Source organism: Coregonus lavaretus (genome assembly GCF_964263955.1).
Source record: "Coregonus lavaretus genome assembly, chromosome: 36".
NCBI lineage: Eukaryota > Metazoa > Chordata > Actinopteri > Salmoniformes > Salmonidae > Coregonus > Coregonus lavaretus.
In genome coordinates this window covers 14,744,300-14,763,795 of record NC_140023.1, presented here as the reverse complement: position 1 = coordinate 14,763,795, position 19,496 = coordinate 14,744,300, and the positions used below count along the sequence as shown (strand labels likewise).

General features: G+C 42.2%; 2 protein-coding genes across 3 annotated transcripts in view; one reads left to right on the top strand and one right to left on the bottom strand.

The window, feature by feature from the left end:
• Positions 1 to 19,496, bottom strand: part of slc17a5 (solute carrier family 17 member 5) — a 583,343-nt gene that overhangs the window by 22,011 nt on the left and 541,836 nt on the right. The window lies entirely within an intron of this gene.
• The window catches only part of LOC311111016 (bifunctional heparan sulfate N-deacetylase/N-sulfotransferase 2-like), a 177,791-nt gene continuing 159,680 nt past the window's right edge, over positions 1,386 to 19,496 (top strand). For both annotated transcript variants that reach the window (XM_084153702.1, XM_084153703.1), the window contains exon 1: positions 1,386 to 1,497. The gene's annotated coding sequence lies outside the window, so the exon portion shown is untranslated. The remainder of the gene's footprint in view (positions 1,498 to 19,496) is intronic.

The following is a 19,496-nucleotide window of genomic DNA, read 5'->3' as shown; positions in this document are numbered from 1 at the left end:
TAATCTGAGTTTATTTAAACGCTATTACAGATAATCTTCAATTCCCAAAATGTAGTTCAAAGTGGCTTTCATGGAATGGTTCCCAAGTTATGGTGGTTCATCAGAGAATGCGGTTTACATAGGAAGACACATTTGCAATGTTTTACAGTTGCTACACTTGCTACCTGCTCACACACAAAAATTTGCATTTTATCAAGATTTTGGTCCTCTGGTGACCCAAGTAAAAGGAGTAGCATAGCTCAATAATCTCTGGGTTGGAGAAAAATGTATGTTATGGCCTTGTATTAATTACAGAACTATATAATGTGCAGCTTATCATATACTGAACAAAAATATAAACACAACATGCAACAATTTCAAAGATTTTACTGAGTTACAGTTCATAGAAGGAAATCAATCAATTGAAATAAATAAATTAGGCCCCAATCTATGAATTTCACATGACTGGGCAGTGGTGCAGCCATGAGTGGGTCTGGGAGGGCAAAGGCCCACCCACTTGGGAGCTAGGCCCAGCCAATCAGAATGAGTTTTTCCCAACAAAAGGGTTTTTATTAGACAGAAATACTCCTCAGTTTGATCAGCTGTCCAGGAGACTGGTGTGGTTACAAGTAGTCTGCGGTTGTAAGGCCGGTTGGACGAACTGCCAAATTCTCTAAAATGACGTTGGAGGCGGCTTATGGTAGAGAAATTAGCAAAACATTCTCTGGCAATAGCTCTGGTGGACATTCCTGCAGTCAGCATGCCAATTGCACACAAACATGAGACATCTGTGGCATTGTGTTATGTGACAAAACTGCACATTTTAGAGTGGCCTTGTATTGTCCCCAGCAGAAGGTGCACCTGTGTAATGAGTTTAATCTGCTTCTTGATATGCCACACCTGTCAGGTGGATGGATTATCATGGCAAAGGGAAAAATGCTCACTAACAGGGATGTAAACAAATGTGTGCACACAATTTGAAAGAGGTAAGCTTTTTGTGCATATGGAAAATTACTAGTATCTTTTATTTCAGCTCATGAAACATAGGACCAACACTTTACATGTTGCGTTTATATTTTTGTTCAGTATTTATAGCCCCTTGTGCACCTGTGAAATTGAAAGGGGCTAAGGGGTGTTCTCTGTTGGGACAAGGGTATCATCAAACCTATCAGTGTTGTGGGGGTTAAAAACCAAGCATTAATAATCTTATTGTCCGTTTTCTGCTTTTACCTTAAAATACCAAAACAATTATGTTTCAAATTGGGTCATTTCAATGATTTTCCTGCGATCAGAGTCACTTTCCCAGAAAATTAACGTTTGGATGTCCACTGTTAAGAAATTTCCCTCCTCCTCGCTGTGTATGGTTCATTCCGGAGTTTCAGCAGAATGCATCGATTGCTGAATGAAGATGGCGGATTCATGAGCGATGCTGTCAACTAGACTTGAAACTTAAACATTTGCATATTTTCTGTCATTGTGCGTTTCGTGTGGATAGCTGTCTTTCAAAGACGTACCTTGGTAAGTTTAACACCATCTTTACTTTGAATATTTTGCCTGTCCTCTAACTTGAAGCCCATTGAATGTGTGCAACACTGAGTTAGCCGGTAGGCTAACCTCGCAAGCTAGCTATATTTCACTGCCATTTGGGACTGAGGATTTTCCTGTTGATTTGTTTATTTGAATTTTAAGTGAACGACGTGGACATGTGTATTCACGTCAGTAGTAACGTTTTAACTATGAAGAAAACATACCATTTGTTCAATTCCAGCAGCATGTGTTTATTGTTGGTACTAGTCGGTCTAAAGAGATGCTGAAATTCTTTGCTTAGCTTTTATTAACCTCTTAAGCGGCTAGCTAGTTAGTGGTGAATCATATGGCGGACTGTGTTGCATGAAAAAGTTTTTCCATAACCAGTAACGTTATCTAGCTAACGTTAGTAGCGATCATCGTTATTATAGAATGTAACAGTAGTTAACTATAGTTTGACGAATGAATGACAGTATTGTTTTTGTATCCAATTATGTAATCTCTTTTTAAAATACATTTGAAAGGTTTTTTATTTTACATTCACGCGTTTTGGGGTTTAGATGGCGCGAGATGATCTGGCTCATTGTTCTGTAACGCGTTAGCAAACGTTAATTTGCACTGACCTTTGCACTGTTAGCTATGCATTATCAAATGTTTTTATAGTGTTAACTAATGCGTACAGTATATGTCTCCTGGCCTGGTGTTTCAGGCACTGGCCGAAGGCAATGGATTTCTTGTTTAGTGTTCCCACGTCAGCTTGTTGTTTTGGTTCATCTGATTTGTCAGTTCAGTGTTGGATACCTTCTGCGGTTAACATTTTACATTAATAAACCAGAATAAAATGTAAAATGGCTCCTTAGGTATCAGATAATATGTAAAGGTTTGGTTAGCCATACTTAAACCATCATGTTAACACTCAACTAGCATAATCATGCAGAGTATTCGAGACATTTTGACTCTGTAGCATTGTGGTGGTAGAGGGTTTGCCAGGACAGGGGCAACTCCTAAATAATTAATTGTATAAGGAACCACATGATCTTTGGTTAGTAGGTTGAAGTGGCCGCCATTGATTGGTTTAGATGGCAGAAAGAGCCACATCAACCCTGGTGTTCAGTGATGTTTGCTCTGATAAGCAGTGTTAACTTGATAGGCTCGAAACCATTGTTTTGAATATGTCCTGATAAGTAATGTAATACGAGTAGGGATGAAAATGTCGATCAATTTTGCAGCGGAGTAACTGACCCTCATTAAGCGGTCAACAAACAGTTAAATTTTTTCGAATCAGAGATCTGTATATAATGAAGAGACGCGTATGTTTCCGCCCTAACAATGGGAGTCGACCAAGGCGGGAAGGCAGGCGACAAGCGTAGGCCGAAAGTAAGTCCATAGAAACTCTTTGGACTTATTTTGGACAGATTTTGGCGAGAGTAAAACGTCTCGCTTCGCCTCATCCTCTCTGATACCATGCATGCATAAAAGGACCTGCCGTTTTTAATTAACAGCTTAATAGAAAAATTCAACAATAGCAAACCTATCGTCTTACAGTCAAAAGTCTATAGCCTATTATTGAACAAGCAACTCCTGTACTGAAGCAGCTAATAAAACGTCATTTTCAAACATTTGCCCAAATGCAATTCGTTGAAAGCACAGTTCTAAACTGCGCACCTAATGCGAGCAGTTCCATATGTGAGAGATATGAAAATCTCCGTTACAAATGTAGAAAGAGGGAATCTAATAGCAACTACTTTGATGGGTTGCTAATATGACAAATATTGTCCTTTTGGCTTCTAGACAACGAAAGTTGATATGAAAACCAATAGAATGCTGGTTAATGGCATGAGGAAGTCTTTATTAAAATAATGGCCTCCACGTTTCTATGGGTGGATTTTCGCAAGGCTACTTTGAAGCAAGGTAAGACATGCCTCCATTATTTGAAGTAAAGTAAAATGTTCAGGTTTCAAGCAATTATACTGCCTCAAGCTCACATTGCAAAGTGGTGGGTGACGCGCTGATAGTTAACGGTAGGCAGGCTATAGTCTATGCATGCGAATGGGAGGCGCGCTTTACTAGTTGAGATTGGGAAATAAAAATAGCTCCTCCTTTTAATTTGTATTTATTTCACCTTTATTTAACCAGGTAAGCCAGTTAAGAACAATTTATCATTTACAACTGCGACCTGGCCAAGATAAAGCAAAACAGTGCGATAAAAACAACAACAGAGTTACATATAGGGTAAAACAAAACAAAGTCAAAAATACAACAGAAAATATATATACAGTGTGTGCAAATGTAGCAAAATAATTACAATTAGTATTAACACTGGAATGATATATGTGCAAGAGATGATGAGCAAATAGAGATACTGGGGTGCAAATGAGCAAAATAATAACAATATGGAGATGAGGTAGTTGGGTGGGCTAATTTCAGAAGGGCTGTGTACAGGTGCAGTGATCGGTAAGGTGCTCTGACAACTGATGCTTAAAGTTAGTGAGGGATATAAGAGTTAGTGCAGTTCGTTCCAGTCATTGGCAGCAGAGAACTGGAAGGAATGGCGGCCAAAGGAGGTGTTGGCTTTGGGGACGACCAGTGAGATATACCTGCTGGAGCGCATCCTACGGGTGGGTGTTGCTATGGTGACCAATGAGCTAAGATAAGGAGGGGATTTGCCTAGCAGTGATTTATAGATGGCCTGGAGCCAGTGGGTTTGGCGACGAATATGTAGTGAGGACCAGCCAACAAGAGCGTACAGGTCACAGTGGTGGGTAGTATATGGGGCTTTGGTGACAAAACGGATGGCACTGTGATAGACTACATCCAATTTGCTGATTTAATCGTGGCAACCAACATTTTTAACACGATTGCATTTAGAATTGTTACTTGTTGTGCAATGACTGGGCTTACAAAAGCAGGTTTCATTCCAGTAGGTAGGCTTTTCCGCTCCTCAAACTAAGCTCTGTGCGCGTGTGATAAATAAAATGCATGACGACTAACGAAAATACACACGCGCCTATTTCATTGCGCAACATTATGCAAATTGCCCTATAGACCGATAAGCATTACGGTCAAATATATACTGAACAAAAATATACATGCAACAATTTTACAGAGTTAGAGTTCATAAGGAAATAAATAAATTAGGGCCAAATCTATGGATTTCACATGACTCGGCAGGGACGCAGCCATGGATGAGCCTGGGAGGGCATAGGCCCACCCACTGGAGAGTCAGGCCCAGCCAATCAGAATACGTTTTTTCCCCACAAAAGGACTGTATTACATACAGAAATACTCCTCAGTTTCATCAGCTGTCCGGGTGTCTGGTCTCAGACGATCCCGCTGGTGAAGAAGCCGGATGTGGAGGTCCTGGTCTGGCGTGGTTACACGTGAGGCCGGTTGAATAAACTTCCAAATTCTCTAAAACGACGTTGGAGGTGGCTTATGGTAGAGAAATGAACATTAAATTATCTGGCAACAGCTCTGGTGGACATTCCTGCAGTCAGCATGTCAATTACACGCTCCCTCAAAACTTGAGACATCTGTGGCATTGTGTTGTGACAACTGCGCATTCTAGTGGCCTTTTGTCCCCAGCACAAGGTGTACCTGTGTAATGATCATGCAGTTTAATCAGCTTCTTGATATGCCACACCTGTCAGGTGCATGGATTTATTTGGCAAAGGAGAAATCCTCACTAACAGGGATGTAAACAAATGTGTGCACAAAATGAGAGAGAAGCTCTTTGTGCATATGGAAAATTGAACATGGGACCAACCTTTTACATATTGCGCTTCTTTTTGTTCAGTATATTTTCAGCTGCTAACCGATTAACGGTTAACCATTAACATCCCTAAATGCTAGTGAGTGAATTTATCTTTTCCCAAAGTGCACTTACACAATGCATGTAAAAAGTAGCCTACATTCACTATCACGCTCATCTTCATTTTGCACCTCAAATGAACACTCTTTTTAAAAGCTGTATTTTGAAAGACTGGTACAATAAGCTGAGTCCTTGTTTCATGAGCCTCTTCAACAACTTGTTTCATTTTATTCTTGAGTGGAATTCCCAATTAGTGTTGAGCTGTGGGCTCAAGCCGACTTCTGTCCTCTGAGCGTATTACTGATGTCTGAGAACCAGGGCTGGGCCGATGTATGATTTAATCATACACATATTTTACATTGATCTAGCATGATGTGCAAGATTATACTCTATTTGAACTTTACAAATCAAAACGGTGCAATTTTATCAGTTAGCCTGTATCAATATGTTTAAAATGAAGTCTAAATGAATTAAGACTTATTTCTTTGCTATACTAAGAGTATTTAACGTCGCAAAACGATTATATTGGATATCGTGATATTTGGAGTAGCATATCGTAATATTTGGAGTAGCATATCATAGAAGAGGTCTCCCCAAATATTGCCCAACCCTACTGAGAACCACTTTATAATTAAGAGTGAGACCTGGGGGTGGCTCTCACACGGAGAGTTTCTGCATGAAGGGTATTAAACTAGGCCTTTGAAAGTGGAACAGGGCTAGCTTTCCCTTTTTAATGTTATTATTATTTAATGTGGCACTGGACAAACCCCATCTCCCACAGCACAAGTTTAAAATGGACTTTGCAAAACTAGTTTTGTTTTTGTCATCTGTTTTGCGCATATTTGACCCATGTTATAGAATATTATGGGTACTTTGCTGGAAGATTTTTATTTTCTTGCCGTTAATGTACATCAGCAAGCATTTAGATCAGGGATGGGCAACTTTGATGGGGGTGGGGACCACCTGAAAATAATCTGAACTCATGAGGGGCCATTTGATTTAGTTAATTTCGTGCAATTATACACATTTTGCCGTGGGGTGTAGAGAGAATTTTGCAGTTTTATAGCATGTTTTCTGCAATTCTACAGATTTTCCCTTGGGGTGGAGAGAAATGTTTGCAGGTTTCAATATGATATCTGACGGAGCCAGACTAACAAATTCAATGGGGGCCCCCCCGGCCGGTAATTCAACCATGATAACGAGTTTAGATAGTTTAGCGGCCAGCTAATTTAGTAATCTAAAACATTGTAGCTGACACGGGCTAATTGACTGACTATCAGTGACTGACATAACGAGGAAAAACTGATGCGCAACCAAATTTTGAAATTGCACCTTGTGTATTCTAACTCAACAGTAAGTTGAGACCCCGACTGAGTTCCTTTTTTGTGGGGGGGGGGGTGCTGATCCGAGGACCTTCAAAAGGGTGGCCGCGGGCCGTCAGTTGCCCTTCCCTGATTTAGATTGTATTCTCCCATTCTATTTGCTGCATAATTTAAATAGTTTCATATAAGTAAGTTTGAGAGCAGACATTTCTTCCTCTGCCGGAGTTTTAGTCCAACAAGTGAAGTGCACCTGATGTTTATGCTTAGATTTTATATTTATACTTTGGCAATTGGTGCCTAGAGTAAAGGCATAAAGCCACAAGAAATGTGGAGCTGGTATTTAATTGCCTCATTCAACCCTGACTTCATGATTTGTGGTGGTTACGATGGAATTGAAGTACATTAATAACATTTATACCCGCCTACTTGGAAGTTGGGCCTTGCGATTGATGCAGGGTTGCGTTGACATTTAGGAACTGAAGGGTTCAGTTTCTGAGACAGGATTTTGTGCAGATCTCAGGACACTGAATCAAACCTTGTTCCTTCCCTGGAAAATGGGAGAATGATGTTGGCAGGGGTTGAATTCCTAAACACTATCGCAGCAACGCAGAGGGAGGAAATGCTAATGGTTTGTCTGCTTGAGGCTGCTCTCAACGTCCGGCTTAGAGATTTGGGCAGACATTTCTTTTCACAAGTCTTATCTCTTGAAACAACTAGAATTAGTCACCAGGGTTGGCGTCAATTCCATTCCAATTGCTTTTAAATTATGAACATTGGAATTGGTATTGGAATTTCATTTTGGTTCCTAAATTGACTGTCCTTACTTGGTCATTTTCAGATTTCAGACTTGGTTGTTCAATGGGTCAATACTATATATCTATTCTGATCAAACATAATAATAATAAATAATTGGTCATTTAGCAGACGCTCTTATCAATAGCGACTTACAGGAGCAATTAGGGTTAAGTGCCTTGCTCAAGGGCACATCGACAGATTTTTCACCTAGTCGGCTCGGGGATTAGAACCAGCGACCTTTCGGTTACTGGCACAACACTCTTAACCACTAAGCTACCTGCCGCCCACTTTGGAATTCAGAATCAGGCAGTGCAATGAAGGGTATCCCCATTGTGTGTGTTTGGAAACTCAATAAATGTTTGTTTTCTAGATCATAGGGATATTTTAATTTTTTTAGCTAGAGATTTGTTGCATGAATGACCTTGAAGACGTCAGCCAAAGATGCATGTCCAGTTTAGATGACTCTGATTTAAGGGTGGTGAAGTGAGTAGCTGCACGCCTTGATTTCGCTGACAGCTGAGGAAGTGCAATGACAGTGGTGTGTGTGTGTCAGGGAAAACCAGAGTCCTTTTCCAGACATCCTCCTGTCAGCCCTGTGACATTTATCAGGTCAGGGAACAAACACTTTTCAAACATGAGAAACCCGGGTGGGCAGGGAGGTGGAGCCGTGTGAAGTCACCCCATTAGAAGGCAAGATTGAACAGTCCCTGACCCCTCTATCTTAATCACAGCCAGGATCAATATGTGCTTACCTTAACAGCTTCTGTTATTATTAATATACACTGTGTGAGATGCATACGCCGCAGGGATCACACAGCAGCCAGGGTCAATAGGTTGAATTAATGATGCTGCAGTGGTTTAATATCAGGGCTGCCAAGAGGGCTTTGGGCTGCAGTCAGAGCACGGCGGGGGGAGGATCTCTCCACTGTAGGCCTGTAGGGCCTTAATTAGCTACATCTGATATACACTGGCTGGAGTTTCTTTAACATATCATTTTTCTTTCCTTGCAAATTATGAACTGTGGTTGAAAGTGAGACTTTCTAGAGTCTGTTAGTTCCAAATAGGTCATGTTATAATGTGCAAGGCATATATCCCACATTCCTGTCTCCCAGTCATTGGAGTGTGGTTTAGAAGGAGGACCCAGGAGATTTTAAATGATGTTCCTTTAGGGTGTAGTTGAGGTGTGTGTTAAAACACAAGTAGCAGGTTGTTTTATTTACAAGTTACCTCGGAAGTGCCTCAGAGTCTTGGGTACCTTTGTATTCCTCCAGTAGTAAAATAGGTCTCCTGCTCGGAAAGATCCATGGAGGCATTGACAGTGTTCTTGCATGACTTACCATCAGTTCAATCGCAACTCCCTCTCATACACTTTCAGAAACTCGTTAATAGCTTGACTGCCCATTAGTGCGTCTTGAATCCCTTCTGTTTTGTCCTTGGTGAGTGTTTTAAGAATGGCGGCCCAGGTGTTCTCAGCTTTGGCTTCCTCTGAGAAGCATGTAGGATAAGAGTGGGTGTGACTAAAAATGCTGAAATGCTGAAATGACTGAAATGCTTAACTTGCAGACCTGACCCAACTTCCCTATGCTATCTATGGAATAAACCTCAGAATTTCCTCATTGCTGACACAGAAGGGATGGAGAGCAGCAGAATGCTCGATTTTAATAAACATAATCATCTCAATGCCTTCCTGAAATGTAATGTACCATTGTTAGGGATGTAATGATTCACTGATATACATGTAACGATTCACTGAAATACATTTTTGTGAACGATGAATATTGATACATTACTAGCTCAAACACTTAATCTGCAAAAATTACAAGTTAATTAGTGGGTGACAGTGATTTCAGAAACAAAGTGGGGGGACAAAAAAACAGGCTACATTGCCCCCCCCCCCCCCAAAAAAATCTGATAGTAGTGGGGTGGTAGATGCCTAGTCTCCCTTACGGCTCAGATCAGGTGCCTACATACAGTTGGGAGAACAAGTATTTGATACACTGCCGATTTTGCAGGTTTTCCTACTTACAAAGCACGTAGAGGTCTGTAATTTTTATCATAGGTACACTTCAACTGTGAGAGACGGAATCTAAAACAAAAATCCAGAAAATCACATTGTATGATTTTTAAGTAATTAATTTGCATTTTATTGCATGACATAAGTATTTGATCACCTACCAACCAGTAAGAATTCCGGCTCTCACAGACGTGTTCGTTTTTTTTAAGAAGCCCTCCTGTTCTCCACTCATTACCTCCATTAACTGCACCTGTTTGAACTCGTTACCTGTATAAAAGACACCTGTCCACACACTCAATCAAACAGACTCCAACCTCTCCACATGGCCAAGACCAGAGAGCTGTGTAAGGACATCAGGGATAAAATTGTAGATCTGCACAAGGCTGGGATGGGCTACAGGACAATAGGCAAGCAGCTTGGTGAGAAGGCAACAACTGTTGGCGCAATTATTAGAAAATGGAAGAAGTTCAAGATGACGGTCAATCACCCTCGGTCTGGGGCTCCATGCAAGATCTCACCTCATGGGCCATCAATGATCATGAGGAAGATGAGGGATCAGCCCAGAACTACACGGCAGGACCTGGTCAATGACCTGAAGAGAGCTGGGACCACAGTCTCAAAGAAAACCATTAGTAACACACTACGGCGTCATGGATTAAAATCCTGCAGCGCACGCAAGGTCCCCCTGCCCAAGCCAGCGCATGTCCAGGCCCGTCTGAAGTTTGCCAATGACCATCTGGATGATCCAGAGGAGGAATGGGAGAAGGTCATGTGGTCTGATGAGACAAAAATAGAGCTTTTTGGTCTAAACTCCACTCGCCGTGTTTGGAGGAAGAAGAAGGATGAGTACAACCCCAAGAACACCATCCCAACCATGAAGCATGGAGGTGGAAACACAATTATTTGGGGATGCTTTTCTGCAAAGGGGACAGGACGACTGCACCGTATTGAGGGGAGGATGGATGGGGCCATGTATCGCGAGATCTTGGCCAACAACCTCCTTCCCTCAGTAAGAGCATTGAAGATGGGTCGTGGCTGGGTCTTCCAGCATGACAACGACCTGAAACACACAGCCAGGGCAACTAAGGAGTGGCTCCGTAAGAAGCATCTCATGGTCCTGGAGTGGCCTAGCCAGTCTCCAGACCTGAACCCAATAGAAAATCTTTGGAGGGAGCTGAAAGTCCGTATTGCCCAGCGACAGCCCCGAAACCTGAAGGATCTGGATTGAGGAGTGGGCCAAAATCCCTGCTGCAGTGTGTGCAAACCTGGTCAAGACCTACAGGAAACGTATGATCTCTGCAATTGCAAACAAAGGTTTCTGTACCAAATATTAAGTTCTGCTTTTCTGATGTATCAAATACTTATGTCATGCAATAAAATGCAAATTAATTACTTAAAAATCATACAATGTGATTTTCTGGAATTTTGTTTTAGATTCCATCTCTCACAGTTGAAGTATACCTATGATAAAAACTACAGACCTCTACATGCTTTGTAAGTAGGAAAACCTGCAAAATCGGCAGTGTATCAAATACTTGTTCTACCCACTGTATACTGAAAGAAATATAAGTGTTGGTCCCATGTTTTATGAGCTTAAATGAAAGATAAAGTTTATTTCTCTCAACGTTTGTGCACAAATTTGTTTACACCCCTGTTAGTGAGCATTTCTCATTTGCATATCAAGAAGCTGATTAAACAGCACTCATTACACTGGTGCACCTTGTGCTGGGGACAATAAAAGGCCACTCTAAAATGTGCAGTTTTGTCACACATCACAATGCTACAGACGTCCCAAGTTTTGAGGGCCTGGCTCCCCAGTGGGTGGGCCTATGCCCTCCCAGGTCTACACATGGCTGCGCCCTTGCCCAGTCATGTGAAATCCATAGATTAGGGCAGAATTCATTTATTTCAATTGACTGATTTCCTTATATGAACTGTAAGTAAAATTGTTGCATTTATTTTTGTGCAGTATAGTACATAAATAATTTTACACACACAACACACAGCTCCGACAGCTCCAGCACAGAGAGGCTCAGCTCATGAACTCCATCAGCAGCAGATTTGAATTTAGAATGGAAAATGAATGTGTTTATGCAAGAAATGTTAGGCTAGTGCGTCGTATTGCACTGAATCGCATCGATTCATTCTCTAATCAAACCGAACTGCACCAAATCGTTTAAAACGTATCGGAGCCCATGTATCGAATCTAGAGCCCGACTGATGTGGTCCTCTGTAGCTCAGCTGGTAGAGCACGGCGCTTGTAACGCCAAGGTAGTGGGTTCGATCCCCGGGACCACCCATACACAAAAATGTATGCACGCATGACTGTAAGTCGCTTTGGATAAAAGCGTCTGCTAAATGGCTTATTATTATTATTATTATTATTATATATTGGTTCACTGATATTATCGGCAGATACTGGCCTTTTACCGCTGTATTGGCCGATCAATTCAACCGATGTTCAATAAATAGGATGGAAAAAAGGGAATCTCATACTTATCTGAACATTTGCAGCCATTCTCATGATGTGCCATTTTATTGTCACAATGCATGAAATCATTTGAAGCAAAGTTATTGGACAATTACTCTTGGATGGCAATTAATGAGAATTCAGTGTGGGAAAATTACTTTCATTTCCCCGCTGTAAAACAGTATACTGTATCTGCAGATATCGGTATCAGTAAGTTTTGTCCCCCAAAAAATTGGAATCAGTATCGGACCCAAAGAACCATATCGGACGGGCTCTAATCGAATCATGTTGAAAGGGATAGATATACATCCCTAACCGCTGTGCACATCTCCTAACAGTAAATGGCTCAGTGTGCAGTAATACACCCCGGTCCTAGAGCCATGATACCTGTTTTTCTGCTCCAGCACTACTAGGCTATATGCACTGACTGTTATATTGTCAGTGCCTTTACAGCATGTTAATAATGTTATTTATATGATTTCCTAATAAAACTTAAATTTTTAAGTATGCATGGACAGCCTTGTGGCATTTAGAGATGGATATCAGATGGTATTCATGAGCCGGTCAGGTTATGAATTGAGAAGAGAAGACTGAGCTACACGATCACGACTGAAACCTTAAAGGTCTCATCTGTCCTCTGTTGCTCAGTTGGTAGAGCATGGCGCTTGCAACGCCAGGGTTGTGGGTTCGTTTCCCACGGGGGGGCCAGTGAAAATGTATGCACTCACTAACTAAGTCGCTCTGGATAAGAGCGTCTGCTAAATGACTAAAATGTCAAATGTAAATCTGCTCAAAGGTACCTACGTACCTCGGAGCAGGGGGTTGTATAACGGTGTGCTTGGCCTTAGCTCATCACAATGGTTTCGCACAGTCAAGGCAGGGGAAGAATGTATGAGTAGGGCTGTCAAATTCCATGTAACCGTTCAGTCACGGTAATGACGCTTCTCCAAAACTGCGCTCTGATGCCGCTGATGGTCATTAGTAGCCTGCTAAACTTACTAACGGCCGTCGCTAATGGCCTGGTACTCAGCGCTCTATTGTCCCCCTAATCACTCTGACATCAATGCAAATGCAATCGCAAATCAAACACTTCATGAGAGCCCTGGCATTGAGTTTGAGTAGAATAGTATCACCTGTTGCGCAGCAAGAGCCAGCTCCTCAAAGCTGGTTGATGTATGGAATGAAATAAGTGTTCCTATAAGCTTTCCTAATATTAAGCACATTGCTTCACTTTACAATCGGAGAAGCCTACCTGGCTGGCATGAAAATGAACTGCGGGGAAAGGGTCCTCCATTCGCTATTGAAGTGCATACGGATTGTCTTTTTTTTTTTCTCTCCCTGTTCTGACAGGTGCGTGATAATGGCCCATTCTAAATCAAAACTAATTTCACACTTATTTAGGAAATGTAAAGCCTAGATTAAATTAAGAATAGTCTGATGGGTGAGAATATTATCACCTGTGAATGATGCCCAGCGTGTCCAATCGGGTAAGAAATGGCGTATGCATTTTTTGGTGACTTTTTCAAATCATAGTCGTGCATGCATCATGTAGCCTGTTTTGATATGGTTTGTATCACAACTAAAGTGGCCAAATAACTCGTAAGCGTAACTTATAGGCCTAGGACCCCTGGAACAGGGTTGGAGAGCTCATAGCCTACAGAGCCTAGTGAAACGTTCTTATAAGCCCAGTCAGTGCGCAATCTCGTATGGAAACACACGCTATTCGAGTGTAGCCTACCTATGATTTGTTTTGGGGGGGGGGGGGGCAATTCTAAATAAATAAAATAATTCCACATATTTTAGTAGGCTATATGTAAAGACCAGATTAAATTGAGAATAGTCTGATGGGTGAGAGAATTATGAAGTGCTTGTCAAATTGTGAATGAGAGACTGAAGTGTGTGCAGCCTGTGCAAGAAACGGAGCAGAGCGCATGCCTTTCATGCAACTTTTTTTTCAAATCCTCATTATTCGCATCATGCAGCCTTAGGCTATATGTTTTGATTTGTAATACATTCTAAGGTTTGTATCACAACTAACGTTGCATAAATAACTCTAAATTAAGCATATAGGAGGACCTGTTTCAAATGATCACTTTGTTAACCGCTCAACACATAATAGCCACATGTTCACCCTCCCTCTGAAATTGTTTGAGTAAAAATATATTTTCTATTATATTCAGATATGTTCAATTGTATTCTTATAATATAATGCCACAGGAATGATAAGCAAGTCTTGTCTGCTAAATTAACTAGTGTAGCCCACAGCCTTATGGCATATGCTATTCTGTTCTTCTGAAATGGGCTACATTTTCTTCATATAATGTTTCTTTAGACCTGCGTAAAATAAATAATGGATTTATTGTGATGGTGTAGGCTATATTAAATGGATTTATTAGACTTTTTCAAATGTATACTGAACAAAAATATAAACGCAACATGCAACAATTTCAAAGATTTTACTGAGTTACAGTTTATATAAGGAAATCAATTGAAATAAATTCAATAGGCCCTAATCTATGGATTTCCCAATACTGGGCAGGGGCGCAGCCATGGTGGGCATGGGAGGGCATAGGCCCTACCACTGGGGAGACTGGCCCAGCCAATAAGAATTAGTTTTTCCCCACAAAAGGGCTTTATTTACATTTAAATTTTTTGTCATTTAGCAGACGCTTTTATCCAGAGTGACTTACAGTTAGTGAGTGCATACATAATTTTTATGTATGCACTCACTAACTGTAAGTCACTCTGGCCATGCTCTACCAACTGAGCTACATCCCTGCCGGCCATTCCCTCCCCTACCCTGGACGACGCTGGGCCAATTGTGCGCCGCCCCATGGGTCTCCCGGTCGCGGCAGGCTACGACAGAGCCTGGATTCGAACCAGGATCTCTAGTGGCACAGCTTAGACCACTGCGCCACTCGGGAGACATTTTATTACAGACAGAAATATTCCTCAGTTTCATTAGCTGTCCGGGTGGCTCGTCTCCAACGATCCCGCAGGTGAAGAAGCCGGATGTGCAGGTCCAATCACATTTTACCAGTCACATACACGTTTAGCAGATGTTATTGCGGGTGTAGCGAAATGCTTGTTTCTAGCTCCAACAGTGCAGTAATATCTAACAATTCACAACAATACACACGTCTAAAAGTGAAATAATGCAATATATAAATATTAGGACGAGCAATGTCGGAGTGGCATAGACAAAAATACAGTTGAATAGAATATAGTATATACATATGAGATGAGTAAAGCAAAAATATGTAAACATTAAAGTGACTAGTGTTCCATTATTAAAGTGGCCAGTGATTTCAAGTCTATGTATATAGGGCAGCAGCCTCTAAGGTGCAGGGTTACGTAACCGGGTGGAAGCCGCCTCGTGATGGCTATTTAACAGTCTGATGGCCTTGAGATAGAAGCTGTTTTTCAGTCTCTCGGTCCCAGCTTTGATGCACCTGTACTGACCTCGCCTTCTGGATGATAGCGGGGTGAACAGGCAGTGACATTGGGTGCTGTAGGTGTCCTGGAGGGTAGGTAGTTTGCCCCCGGTGATGTGTTGGGCAGACCGCACCACCCTCTGGAGAGCCTTGCGGTTGCGGGCGGTGCAGTTGCCGTACTAGGCGGTGATACAGCCCGACAGGATGCTCTCAATTGTGCATCTGTAAAAGTTTGAGGGTTTTAGGTGCTAAGCCAAATTTCTTCAGCCTCCTGAGGTTGAAGAGGCGCTGTTGCGCCTTCTTCACCACACTGTCTGTGTGGGTGGATCATTTCAGATCGCCAGTGACGTGTACGCAGAGGAACTTGAAGCTTTCCACCTTCTCTACTGCGGTCCCGTCGACGTGAATAGGGGTGTACTGGCGTGGTTACACGTGGTCTGCGGTTGTGAGGCCGGTTGGAGAAATGAACATTCAGTTCTCTGTCAACGGCTCTGGTGGACATTCCTGCAGTCAGCATGCCAATTGCACGCTCCCTCAATTTGAGACATCTGTGGCATTGTTGTGTGACAAAACTGCACATTTTAGTGGCCTTTTATTGTCCCCATCACAAGGTGCACCTGTGTAATGATCATGCTGTGTAGTCAGCTTCTTGAGATCAACAACGTGGGCAGACAGACACATACTCTGTAGGCTAAATTAAAGAGAACTGCCTCTCTTGATACTGCAGTCTGACGCATACTGTAGTGAATGAATTTCTTATAAAAAATTAATTTCCATTAAGATGGAGATCAGTAGGTCTTACTGCTGCTTTTAACCTGGAAAACCTGTTGATAGGCAGCAATGGCGGCTAGATTCAGGATGAGAAACTGCGGTCTCACGCTCCGATTGTGACAACCCTGGATGGCAACCCTCCATAGGTAAGTGCTTGTAGAGCTCTCAAATGTTTGAGTGCCTTGCCACCAAGCAGTTAGACTCTGTACAGTCTGTGCACTGGAGCCAGGGGGAGGGAGTTGCACTCCAGTCTTTTGTGCCTGTGCCAAGAGGAGGGGACGTGCCTCTGAAATGGCTGAGCGGTTTCATAATTTGCCTAAGATAATAGTATGGAATGAGCAGTATTCCCACTTGACGGCTCAACTGCCCAAAACTGTTTCGAGAACATTGTTGGTGATAATTCCACCCCGCCCACACATCCCCTCTGATGAACTACTACTGATGAGTAAATAGTTATTACAAGCTTCACGCTCCTCAGCTCTTTGTAAGCTGTGTCACGCAGCCGAGCTGAACAGGCATGTTTTAATGAAAGCAAGGCACTCTGCAGACCAGAGTTAATCAGTGTACCAGCGTTGGCGAGGGCTTGAGGGGAGCAGGGCAATAGGATGCTGTTGCCTTTAGGTTGAAGAACTGGAAGGTTGATTCAATTAGCTGTAAATGAGAGATCAAAGGGAGTTAAAAAACTGTTTTTGAAGCAGCAGTGTTAGATTAGAGAAGCTAATAATCTCCTCAGTGGGCTCTGTCTGCCTTCAAGAGATCTTATACTGCGGAAGGGTGCATCTCAGGTTCACAGCATGACCATCAGAACCTTACACTCATGCTTCGCTCAAAAGAAACCTAGGCCTATGTTCCCCAGTGAAAGCCTAACATAACTGAAATGTTTAGTTTACATTTCTGCATCAGGCAATCCCCAAATATACCTGGCTGAGGGTCGTGGACTTCAGGAAACAGCAGAGGGTGCACCCCCCTCCACTGCGGTCCCGTCGATGTGGAAAGCTTCAAGTTCCTTGGCGTACCGACAAACTGAAATGGTCCACCCACGCAGACAGTGTCGTGAAGAAGGCACAACAGAGCTTCTTCAACCTCAGGAGGCTGAAGAAATGTGGCTTAGCACCTAAAACCCTCACAAACTTTTACAGATGCACAATTGAGAGCATCCTGTCGGGCTGTATCACCACCTGGTACGGCAACTGCACCTCCCACAACCGCAGGGCTCTCCAGAGGGTGGTGCGGTCTGCCGAACGCATTACCGGGGGCAAACTACCCGCCCTCCAAGACACATACAGCACCCGATGTCACAGGAAGGCCAAAAAGATCATCAAGGACATCAACCACCCGAGCCACTGCCTGTTCACCCCGCTATCATCCAGAAGGCGAGGTCAGTACAGGTGCATCAAAGCTGGGACCGAGAGACTGAAAAACAGCTTCTATCTCAAGGCCATCAGACTGTTAAATAGCCATCCCTAGCACATTAGAGGCTGCTGCTGCCTATTGAAATCACTGGCCACTTTAAGAAATGGAACACGAGTCACTTGAATAATGTTTACATATCTTGCACTACTCATCTCATGTATATACTGCATTCTATTCTATAATATTCTTCTGTATCTTAGTCCATGCCGCTCTGTCATTGCTTGTCCATATGTATATATTCATAAATCCCATTCCTTACTTTTTTTTGTGTGTATTGGGGTATATGTTGTGTAATTGTTAGATATTACTGCACTGTCGGAGCTAGAAGCACAAGCATTTCGCTACACCCGCTATAACATCTGCTAAACACGTGTATGTGACAAATAAAATGTTATTTGATTTGAGGAACTGGATCCAGATACACCTCAATGCTGCTCTTCCAAATGTGCAATAGGACTGCTCTCATGTCTCTGCATTCATCTTTTACAGACTCTCGTCAGTGCAGTGCAATACTGACAAAAGCATCTGTCTTTTGTAGCATTGTCTTTCATTGCTGATTTCTCTCTCCGCCTCCCTGCCTCCCTGGAAAGGTAAAAGAAAAGATGCTAAAGGGTATTTATTCCTATGTGAAGGCTAAATGAATATCATTACCACTGGGCCTATTCTGTTACAATAACTACCCCTTCTGATTGGGACATTGTCCTTTGCGATTCTCATGATTCTATATGTATTTCGATGCGATTTCATGTTCCAAATATATTGCACATTATGTCTGCTGCAGAGAGACGAGAGGGTATGCGAAAACGAGTTTTGATCAGTCAGGGATTTCCAAGCTATAGGAGGAAAATACCGGCGTTTTGGTGCAGGTACAGCATATTGGAGTATTGGTCTTCACAAAGTTTGCTGCTTCAGTGTTTTTAGATATTTTAGTCAGATGTTACTTATGCATCTTTTCTTTTACCTTTCCAGGGAGGCAGGGAGGCGGAGAGAGAAATCAGCAATGAAGTATAATTACAAGCATTCCATAAGTGTCAAAGGCTTTTATTGACAATTACATAAAGTTTATGCAAAGAGTCAATATTTGCAGTGTTGACCCTTCTTTTTCAAGACCTCTGCAATCCGCCCTGGCATGCTGTCAATTAACTTCTGGGTCACATCCTGACTGACATCCTGACTTTTTTTTTTTAGTGGGTAGATCAGCTTTAATATTTCAGATAGATTGTAACTTCCATCAATGTAATTGTCTGCATCACTTCCAATCCCCCATATGTTTTTTCTCTTGCAAATATATATATACATACATACATACATACATACACACACACACACACACACAGTGGGGAGAACAAGTATTTGATACACTGCCGATTTTGCATGTTTTCCTACTTACAAAGCATGTAGAGTTCTGTAATTTTTATCATAGGTACACTTCAACTGTGAGAGATGGAATCTAAAACAAAAATACAGAAAATCACATTGTATGATTTTTAAGTAATTAATTTGCATTTTATTGCATGACATAAGTATTTGATCACCTACCAACCAGTAAGAATTCCGGCTCTCACAGACCTGTTAGTTTTTCTTTTAAGAAGCCCCCCTGTTCTCCACTCATTACCTGTATTAACTGCCCCTGTTTGAACTCGTTACCTGTATAAAAGACACCTGTCCATACACAATCAAACAGACTCCAACCTCTCCACAAGGGCCAAGACCAGAGAGCTGTGTAAGGACATCAGGGATAAAATTGTAGACCTGCACAAGGCTGGGATGGGCTACAGGACAATAGGCAAGCAGCTTGGTGAGAAGGCAACAACTGTTGGCGCAATTACTAGAAAATGGAAGAAGTTCAAGATGACGGTCAATCACCCTCGGTCTGGGGCTCCATGCAAGATCTCACCTCGTGGGGCATCAATGATCATGTTTGCTTCTATATGCCATATCTTTCTAACTGTGCTCTTTC